Genomic DNA, 11,452 nt, shown 5'->3' on the forward strand with positions numbered 1-11,452 from the left:
ACTAGTGAAGTGAGCTTGGCTTTCAGTGACTTATTGTTACCATAACAGGATAGTCCGTCCCACGTATGGGAGCACGGTCTATTTGGGGCTTGAACACATGACGGGCATGTTGTTAAGTACGTTAACAACGATAATAGATGGCAACAAAATTCAACATCAAATTTCAAGGCCATCTAGAATTAGTGCAAGATGGCTTCATTTAGATGAAACATGGCCGTAACAACGATAATAGATGGCAACAAAATTCAACATCAAATTTCAAGGCCATTCAAATAGTGCAAGATGGCTTCATTTTGATGAAACATGGCTGTAACAACGATAATAGATGGCAACAAAATTCAACATCAAATTTCGAGGCCATTGAATTAGTGCAAGATGCCTTTATTTGGATGAAACATGGCCGTAACAACGATAATTTTTTTTTTCTTTTGGCACAACAACCACTGTCGGTCAAGGGCCTGCCAAGTACCCACTAGTGAAGTGAGCTTGGCTTTCAGTGACTTATTGTTACAATAACAGGATAGTCAGTCCTACGTATGGGAGCACGGTCTATTTGGGGCTTGAACACATGACGGGCATGTTGTTAAGTACGTTAACAACGATAATAGATGGCAACAAAATTCAACATCAAATTTCAAGGCCATTCAATTAGTGCAATATGGCTTCATTTGGATGAAACATAGCCGTTACAACGATAATAGATGGCAACAAAATTCAACATCAAATTTCAAGGCCATTCAAATAGTACAAGATGGCTTCGTTAGGATGAAACATGGCCGTAACAACGATAATAGATGGCAACAAAATTCAACATCAAATTTCAAGGCCAATGAATTAGTGCAAGATGCCTTTATTTGGATGAAACATGGCCGTAACAACGATATTTTTTTTTTCTTTTGCACAACAACCAATGTCGGTCAAGGGCCTGCCCACTAGTGAAGTGAGCTTGGCTTTGTGAGTGACTTATTGTTACCATAACAGGATAGTCAGTCCTACGTATGGGAGCACGGTCTATTTGGGGCTTGAACACATGACGGGCATGTTGTTAAGTACGTTAACAACGATAATAGATGGCAACAAAATTCAACATCAAATTTCAAGGCCATTCAAATAGTGCAAGATGGCTTCATTTGGATGAAACATGGCCGTAACAACGATAATAGATGGCAACAAAATTCAACATCAAATTTCAAGGCCATTGAATTAGTGCAAGATGGCTTCATTTGGATGAAACATGGCCGTAACAACGATAATAGATGGCAACAAAATTCAACATCGAATTTCAAGGCCATTGAATTAGTGCAAGATGCCTTTATTTGGATGAAACATGGCCGTAACAACGATAATAGATGGCAACAAAATTCAACATCAAATTTCAAGGCCATTCAAATAGTGCAATATGGCTTCATTTGGATGAAACATGGCCGTAACAATGATAATAGATGGCAACAAAATTCAACATCAAATTTCAAGGCCATTGAATTAGTGCAAGATGGCTTCATTTGGATGAAACATGGCCGTAACAACGATAATAGATGGCAACAAAATCCAACATCAAATTTAAAGGCCATTCAAATAGTGCAAGATGGCTTCATTTTGATGAAACATGGCCGTAACAACGATAATAGATGGCAACAAAATTCAACATCAAATTTCAAGGCCATTCAAATAGTGCAATATGGCTTCATTATATGAAACATGGCCGTAACAACGATAATAGATGGCAACAAAATTCAACATCAAATTTCAAGGCCATAGAATAAGTGCAAGATGGCTTCATTTGGATGAAACATGGCCGTAACAACGATAATAGATGGCAACAAAATTCAACATCAAATTTCAAGGCCATTGAATTAGTGCAAGATGCCTTTATTTGGATGAAACATGGCCGTAACAACGATATTTTTTTTTTTTCTTTGGCACAACAACCACTGTCGGTCAAGGGCCTGCCAAGTACCCACTAGTGAACTGAGCTTGGCTTTCAGTGACTTATTGTTACCATAGCAGGATAGTCAGTCCTACGTATGGGAGCACGGTCTATTTGGGGCTTGAACCCATGACGGGCATGTTGTTAAGTACGTTAACAACGATAATAGATGGCAACAAAATTCAACATCAAATTTCAAGGCCATTCAAATAGTGCAATATGGCTTCATTTGGATGAAACATGGCCGTAACAACGATAATAGATGGCAAAAAATCCAACATCAAATTTAAAGTCCATTCAAATAGTGCAATATGGCTTCATTTGGATGAAACATGGCCGTAACAACGATAATAGATGGCAACAAAATTCAACATCGAATTTCAAGGCAATTGAATTAGTGCAAGATGGCTTCATTTGGATAAAACATGGCCGTAACATCGATAATAGATGGCAACAAAATTCAACATCAAATTTAAAGACCATTCAAATAGTGCAAGATGCCTTTATTTGGATGAAATATAGCCGTAACAACGATAATAGATGGCAACAAAATTCAACATCAAATTTCAAGGCCATTGAATTAGTGCAAGATGCCTTTATTTGGATGAAACATGGCCGTAACAACGATAATTTTTTTCTTTGGCACAACAACCAATGTCGGTCAAGGGCCTGCCAAGTACCCACTAGTGAAGTGAGCTTGGCTTTGTGACTGACTTATTGTTACCATAACAGGATAGTCAGTCCTACGTATGGGAGCACGGTCTATTTGGGACTTGAACACATGACGGGCATGTTGTTAAGTACGTTAACAACGATAATAGATGGCAACAAAATTCAACATCAAATTTCAAGGCCATTCAAATAGTGCAATATGGCTTCATTTGGAAGAAACATGGCCGTAACAACGATAATAGATGGCAACAAAATTCAACATCAAATTTCAAGGCCATTCAAATAGTGCAATATGGCTTCATTTGGATGAAACATGGCCGTAACAACGATAATAGATGGCAACAAAATTCAACATCAAATTTCAAGGCAATTGAATTAGTGCAAGATGGCTTCATTTGGATGAAACATGGCCGTAACAACGATAATAGATGGCAACAAAATTCAACATCAAATTTCAAGGCCATTGAATTAGTGCAAGATGGCTTCATTTGGATGAAACATGGCCGTAACAACGATAATTTTGTTTTCTTTGGCACAACAACCAATGTCGGTCAAGGGCCTGCCAAGTACCCACTAGTGAAGTGAGCTTGGCTTTGTAGAGTGACTTATTGTTACCATAACAGGATAGTCAGTCCTACGTAAGGGAGCACGGTCTATTTGGGGCTTGAACACATGACGGGCATGTTGTTAAGTACGTTAACAACGATAATAGATGGCAACAAAATTCAACATCAAATTTCAAGGCCATTCAAATAGTGCAAGATGGCTTCATTTGGATAAAACATGGCCGTAACAATGATTATAGATGGCAAAAAAAGCTCAACATCAAATTTCAAGGCCATTGAATTAGTGCAAGATGGCTTCATTTGGATGAAACATGGCCGTAACAACGATAATAGATGGCAACAAAATTCAACATCAAATTTCAAAGCCATTGAATTAATGCAAGATGGCTTCATTTGGATGAAACATGGCCGTAACAACGATAATAGATGGCAACAAAATTCAACATCAAATTTCAAGGCCATTCAAATAGTGCAATATGGCTTCATTTAGATGAAACATGGCCGTAACAACGATAATAGATGGCAACAAAATTTAACATCAAATTTCAAGGCCATTCAAATAGTGCAAGATGGCTTCATTTGGATGAAACATGGCCGTAACAACGATAATAGATGGCAACAAAATTCAACATCAAATTTCAAGGCCATTCAAATAGTGCAATATGGCTTCATTTAGATGAAACATGGCCGTAACAACGATAATAGATGGCAACAAAATTCAACATCAAATTTCAAGGTCATTCAAATAGTGCATAGATGGCTTCATTTAGATGAAACATGGCCGTAACAACGATAATAGATGGCAACAAAATTCAACATCAAATTTCAAGGCCATTCAAATAGTGCAAGATGGCTTCATTTGGATAAAACATGGCCGTAACAACGATAATAGATGGCAAAAAACTCAACATCAAATTTCAAGGCCATTCAAATAGTGTAAGATGGCTTCATTTGGATGAAACATGGCCGTAACAACGATAATAGATGGCAACAAAATTCAACATCAAATTTCAAGGCCATTGAATTAGTGCAAGATGGCTTCATTTGGATGAAACATGGCCGTAACAACGATAATAGATGGCAACAAAATTCAACATCAAATTTCAAGGCCATTCAAATAGTGCAAGATGCCTTTATTTGGATGAAACATGGCCGTAACAACGATAATAGATGGCAACAAACTTCAACATCAAATTTCAAGGCCATTGAAATAGTGCAAGATGGCTTCATTTGGATGAAACATGGCCGTAACAACGATAATAGATGGCAACAAAATTCAACATCAAATTTCAAGGCCATTCAAATAGTGCAAGATGGCTTCATTTTGATGAAACATGGCCGTAACAACGATAATAGATGGCAACAAAATTCAACATCAAATTTCAAGGCCATTCAAATAGTGCAATATGGCTTCATTTAGATGAAACATGGCCGTAACAACGATAATAGATGGCAACAAAATTCAACATCAAATTTCAAGGCCATTCCAATAGTGCAAGATGGCTTCATTTGGATGAAACATGGCCGTAACAACGATAATAGATGGCAACAAAATTCAACATCAAATTTCAAGGCCATTCAAATAGTGCAAGATGGCTTCATTTGAATGAAACATGGCCGTAACAACGATAATAGATGGCAAAAAAACTCAACATCAAATTTTTATGTCCATTCAAATAGTACAATATGGCTTCATTTGGATGAAACATGGCCGTAACAACGATAATAGATGGCAACAAAATTCAACATCAAATTTCAAGGCCAATGAATTAGTGCAAGATGCCTTTATTTGGATGTAACATGGCCGTAACAACGATATTTTTTTTTCTTTTGCACAACAACCAATGTCGGTCAAGGGCCTGCCAAGTACCCACTAGTGAAGTGAGCTTGGCCTTGTGAGTGACTTATTGTTACCATAACAGGATAGTCAGTCCTACGTATGGGAGCACGGTCTATTTGGGGCTTGAACACATGACGGGCATGTTGTTAAGTACGTTAACAACGATAATAGATGGCAACAAAACTCAACATCAAATTTCAAGGCCATTCAAATAGTGCAATATGGCTTCATTTGGATGAAACATGGCCGTAACAACGATAATAGATGGCAACAAAATTCAACATCAAATTTCAAGGCCATTCAGAATTAGTGCAAGATGGCTTCATTTAGATGAAACATGGCCGTAACAACGATAATAGATGGCAACAAAATTCAACATCAAATTTCAAGGCCATTCGAATTAGTGCAAGATGGCTTCATTTGGATGAAACATGGCCGTAACAACGATAATAGATGGCAACAAAATTCAACATAAAATTTCAAGGCCATTCACACAGTGCAAGATGGCTTCATTTAGATGAAACATGGCCGAAACAACGATAAAAGATGGCAAAAAATTCAACATCAAATTTCAAGGCCATTCAAATAGTGCAAGATGGCTTCATTTGGATGAAACATGGCCGTAACAACGATAATAGATGGCAACAAAATTCAACATCAAATTTCAAGGCCATTCAAATAGTGCAAGATGGCTTCATTTTGATGAAACATGGCCGTAACAACGATAATAGATGGCAACAAAATTCAACATCAAATTTCAAGGCCATTGAATTAGTGCAAGATGCCTTTATTTGGATGAAACATGGCCGTAACAACGATAATTTCTTTTTTCTTTGGCACAACAACCACTGTCGGTCAAGGGCCTGCCAAGTACCCACTAGTGAAGTGAGCTTGGCTTTCAGTGACTTATTGTTACCATAACAGGATAGTCAGTCCTACGTATGGGAGCACGGTCTATTTGGGGCTTGAACACATGACGGGCATGTTGTTAAGTACGTTAACAACGATAATAGATGGCAACAAAATTCAACATCAAATTTCAAGGCCATTCAGAATTAGTGCAAGATGGCTTCATTTAGATGAAACATGGCCGTAACAACGATAATAGATGGCAACAAAATTCAACATCAAATTTCAAGGCCATTCAAATAGTGCAAGATGGCTTCATTTTGATGAAACATGGCTGTAACAACGATAATAGATGGCAACAAAATTCAACATCAAATTTCAAGGCCATTGAATTAGTGCAAGATGCCTTTATTTGGATGAAACATGGCCGTAACAACGATAATTTCTTTTTTCTTTGGCACAACAACCACTGTCGGTCAAGGGCCTGCCAAGTACCCACTAGTGAAGTGAGCTTGGCTTTCAGTGACTTATTGTTACAATTACAGGATAGTCAGTCCTACGTATGGGAGCACGGTCTATTTGGGGCTTGAACACATGACGGGCATGTTGTTAAGTACGTTAACAACGATAATAGATGGCAACAAAATTCAACATCAAATTTCAAGGCCATTCAAATAGTGCAATATGGCTTCATTTGGATGAAACATGGCCGTAACAACGATAATAGATGGCAACAAAATTCAACATCAAATTTCAAGGCCATTCAAATAGTGCAAGATGGCTTCATTTTGATGAAACATGGCCGTAACAACGATAATAGATGGCAACAAAATTCAACATCAAATTTCAAGGCCATTGAATAAGTGCAAGATGCCTTTATTTGGATGAAACATGGCCGTAACAACGATTATTTTTTTTTCTTTGGCACAACAACCACTGTCGGTCAAGGGCCTGCCAAGTACCCACTAGTGAAGTGAGCTTGGCTTTCAGTGACTTATTGTTACCATAGCAGGATAGTTAGTCCTACGTATGGGAGCACGGTCTATTTAGGGCTTGAACCCATGACGGGCATGTTGTTAAGTACGTTAACAACGATAATAGATGGCAACAAAATTCAACATCAAATTTCAAGGCCATTCAAATAGTGTAAGATGGCTTCATTTGGATGAAACATGGCCGTTACAACGATAATAGATGGCAACAAAATTCAACATCAAATTTCAAGGCCATTCAAATAGTGCAAGATGGCTTCATTTAGGATGAAACATGGCCGTAACAACGATAATAGATGGCAACAAAATTCAACATCAAATTTCAAGGCCATTCAAATAGTGCAAGATGGCTTCATTTGGATGAAACATGGCCGTAACAACGATAATAGATGGCAACAAAATTCAACATCAAATTTCAAGGCCATTCAAATAGTGCAAGATGGCTTCATTTGGATAAAACATGGCCGTAACAACGATAATAGATGGCAACAAACTCAACATCAAATTTCAAGGCCATTCAAATAGTGCAAAAGGGCTTCATTTTGATGAAAAACATGGCCGTAACAACGATAATAGATGGCAACAAAATTCAACATCAAATTTCAAGGCCATTCAAATAGTGCAAAGATGGCTTTATTTGGATGAAACATGGCCGTAACAACGATAATAGATGGCAACAAAATTCAACATCAAATTTCAAGGCCATTGAAATAGTGCAAGATGGCTTCATTTGGATGAAACATGGCCGTAACAACGATAATAGATGGCAAAAACTCAACATCAAATTTCAAGGCCATTGAATTAGTGCAAGATGGCTTCATTTGGATGAAACATGGCCGTAACAACGATAATAGATGGCAACAAAACTCAACATCAAATTTCAAGGCCATTCAAATAGTGCAAGATGGCTTCATTTGGATGAAACATGGCCGTAACAACGATAATAGATGGCAACAAAATTCAACATCAAATTTCAAGGCCTTTCAAATAGTGCAAGATGGCTTCATTTGATGAAACATGGCCGTAACAACGATAATAGATGGCAACAAAATTCAACATCAAATTTCAAGGCCATTCAAATAGTGCAAGATGGCTTCATTTGGATGAAACATGGCCGTAACAACGATAATAGATGGCAACAAAATTCAACATCAAATTTCAAGGCCATTCAAATAGTGCAAGATGGCTTCATTTGGATGAAACATGGCCGTAACAACGATAATAGATGGCAAAAAAACTCAACATCAAATTTCAAGGCCATTCAAATAGTGCAAGATGGCTTCATTTGGATGAAACATGGCCGTAACAACGATAATAGATGGCAACAAAATTCAACATCAAATTTCAAGGCCATTCAATTAGTGCAAGATGGCTTCATTTGGATGAAACATGGCCGTAACAACGATAATAGATGGCAACAAAATTCAACATCAAATTTCAAGGCCATTGAAATAGTGCAAGATGGCTTCATTTGGATGAAACATGGCCGTAACAACGATAATAGATGGCAACAAAATTCAACATCAAATTTCAAGGCCATTGAAATAGTGCAAGATGGCTTCATTTGATGAAACATGGCCGTAACAACGATAATAGATGGCAACAAAATTCAACATCAAATTTCAAGGCCATTCAAATAGTGCAAGATGGCTTCATTTGGATGAAACATGGCCGTAACAACGATAATAGATGGCAACAAAATTCAACATCAAATTTCAAGGCCATTCAAATAGTGCAAGATGGCTTCATTTGGATGAAACATGGCCGTAACAACGATAATAGATGGCAACAAAATTCAACATCAAATTTCAAGGCCATTCAAATAGTGCAAGATGGCTTCATTTGGATGAAACATGGCCGTAACAACGATAATAGATGGCAACAAAATTCAACATCAAATTTCAAGGCCATTGAATTAGTGCAAGATGGCTTCATTTGGATGAAACATGGCCGTAACAACGATAATAGATGGCAAACAGTGCAAGATGGCTTCATTTGATGAAACATGGTAACAACGATAATAGATGGCAACAAAATTCAACATCAAATTTCAAGGCCATTCAAATAGTGCAATATGGCTTCATTTTAGATGAAACACGGCCGTAACAACGATAATAGATGGCAACAAAATTCAACATCAAATTTCAAGGCCATCTCAGAATTAGTGCAAGATGGCTTCATTTGGATGAAACATGGCCGTAACAACGATAATAGATGGCAACAAAATTCAACATCAAATTTCAAGGCCATTCAAATAGTGCAAGATGGCTTCATTTGGATGAAACATGGCCGTAACAACGATAATAGATGGCAACAAAATTCAACATCAAATTTCAAGGCCATTGAATTAGTGCAAGATGCCTTATTTGGATGAAACATGGCCGTAACAACGATAATTTTTTTTTCTTTGGCACAACAACCACTGTCGGTCAAGGGCCTGCCAAGTACCCACTAGTGAAGTGAGCTTGGCTTTCAGTGACTTATTGTTACCATAACAGGATAGTCAGTCCTACGTATGGGAGCACGGTCTATTTGGGGCTTGAACACATGACGGGCATGTTGTTAAGTACGTTAACAACGATAATAGATGGCAACAAAATTCAACATCAAATTTCAAGGCCATTCAAATAGTGCAATATGGCTTCATTTGGATGAAACATGGCCGTAACAACGATAATAGATGGCAACAAAATTCAACATCAAATTTCAAAGCCATTCAAATAGTGCAATATGGCTTCATTTGGATGAAACATGGCCGTAACAACGATAATAGATGGCAACAAAATTCAACATCAAATTTCAAGGCAATTGAATTAGTGCAAGATGGCTTCATTTGGATGAAACATGGCCGTAACAACGATAATAGATGGCAACAAAATTCAACATCAAATTTCAAGGCCATTCAAATAGTGCAAGATGGCTTCATTTGGATGAAATATGGCCGTAACAACGATAATAGATGGCAACAAAACTCAACATCAAATTTCAAGGCCATTGAATTAGAGCAAGATGCCTTTATTTGGATGAAACATGGCCGTAACAACGATAATTGATGGCAAAGCTTTGGCACAACAACCAATGTCGGTCAAGGGCCTGCCAAGTACCCACTAGTGAAGTGAGCTTGGCTTTGTGGAGGACTTATTGTTACCATAACAGGATAGTCAGTCCTACGTATGGGAGCACGGTCTATTTGGGGCTTGAACACATGACGGGCATGTTGTTAAGCACGTTAACAACGATAATAGATGGCAACAAAATTCAACATCAAATTTCAAGGCCATTCAAATAGTGCAATATGGCTTCATTTGGAAGAAACATGGCCGTAACAACGATAATAGATGGCAACAAAATCCAACATCAAATTTCAAGGCCATTCAAATAGTGCAAGATGGCTTCATTTGGATGAAACATGGCCGTAACAACGATAATAGATGGCAACAAAATTCAACATCAAATTTCAAGGCAATTGAATTAGTGCAAGATGGCTTCATTTGGATGAAACATGACCGTAACAACGATAATAGATGGCAACAAAATTCAACATCAAATTTCAAGGCCATTGAATTAGTGCAAGATGCCTTTATTTGGATGAAACATGGCCGTAACAACGATAATTTTTTTTCTTGGCACAACAACCAATGTCGGTCAAGGGCCTGCCAAGTACCCACTAGTGAAGTGAGCTTGGCTTGTGAGTGACTTATTGTTACCATAACAGGATAGTCAGTCCTACGTATGGGAGCACGGTCTATTTGGGGCTTGAACACATGACGGGCATGTTGTTAAGTACGTAAACAACGATAATAGATGGCAACAAAATTCAACATCAAATTTCAAGGCCATTCAAATAGTACAAGATGGCTTCATTTGGATAAAAACATGGCCGTAACAACGATAATAGATGGCAACAAAACTCAACATCAAATTTCAAGGCCATTGAATTAGTGCAAGATGGCTTCATTTGGATGAAACATGGCCGTAACAACGATAATAGATGGCAACAAAATTCAACATCGAATTTCAAGGCAGTTCAAATAGTGCAAGATGGCTTCATTTGATGAAACATGGCCGTAACAACGATAATAGATGGCAACAAAATTCAACATCAAATTTCAAGGCCATTCAAATAGTGCAATATGGCTTCATTTAGATGAAACATGGCCGTAACAACGATAATAGATGGCAACAAAATTCAACATCAAATTTCAAGGCCATTCAAATAGTGCATAATGGCTTCATTTGGATGAAACATGGCCGTAACAACGATAATAGATGGCAAAAAACTCAACATCAAATTTCAAGGCCATTCAAATAGTGATGGCTTCATTTAGATGAAACATGGCCGTAACAACGATAATAGATGGCAAAAAATTCAACATCAAATTTCAAGGCCATTCAAATAGTGTAAAATGGCTTCATTTGGATGAAACATGGCCGTAACAACGATAATAGATGGCAACAAAATTCAACATCAAATTTCAAGGCCATTGAATTAGTGCAAGATGGCTTCATTTGGATGAAACATGGCCGTAACAACGATAATAGATGGCAACAAAATTCAACATCAAATTTCAAGGCAATTGAATTAGTGCAAGATGCCTTTATTTGG

Source organism: Anopheles arabiensis, unplaced genomic scaffold (genome assembly GCF_016920715.1).
Source record: "Anopheles arabiensis isolate DONGOLA unplaced genomic scaffold, AaraD3 Autosomal_pericentromeric_contig0004, whole genome shotgun sequence".
NCBI classification, from domain to species: Eukaryota; Metazoa; Arthropoda; class Insecta; order Diptera; family Culicidae; genus Anopheles; species Anopheles arabiensis.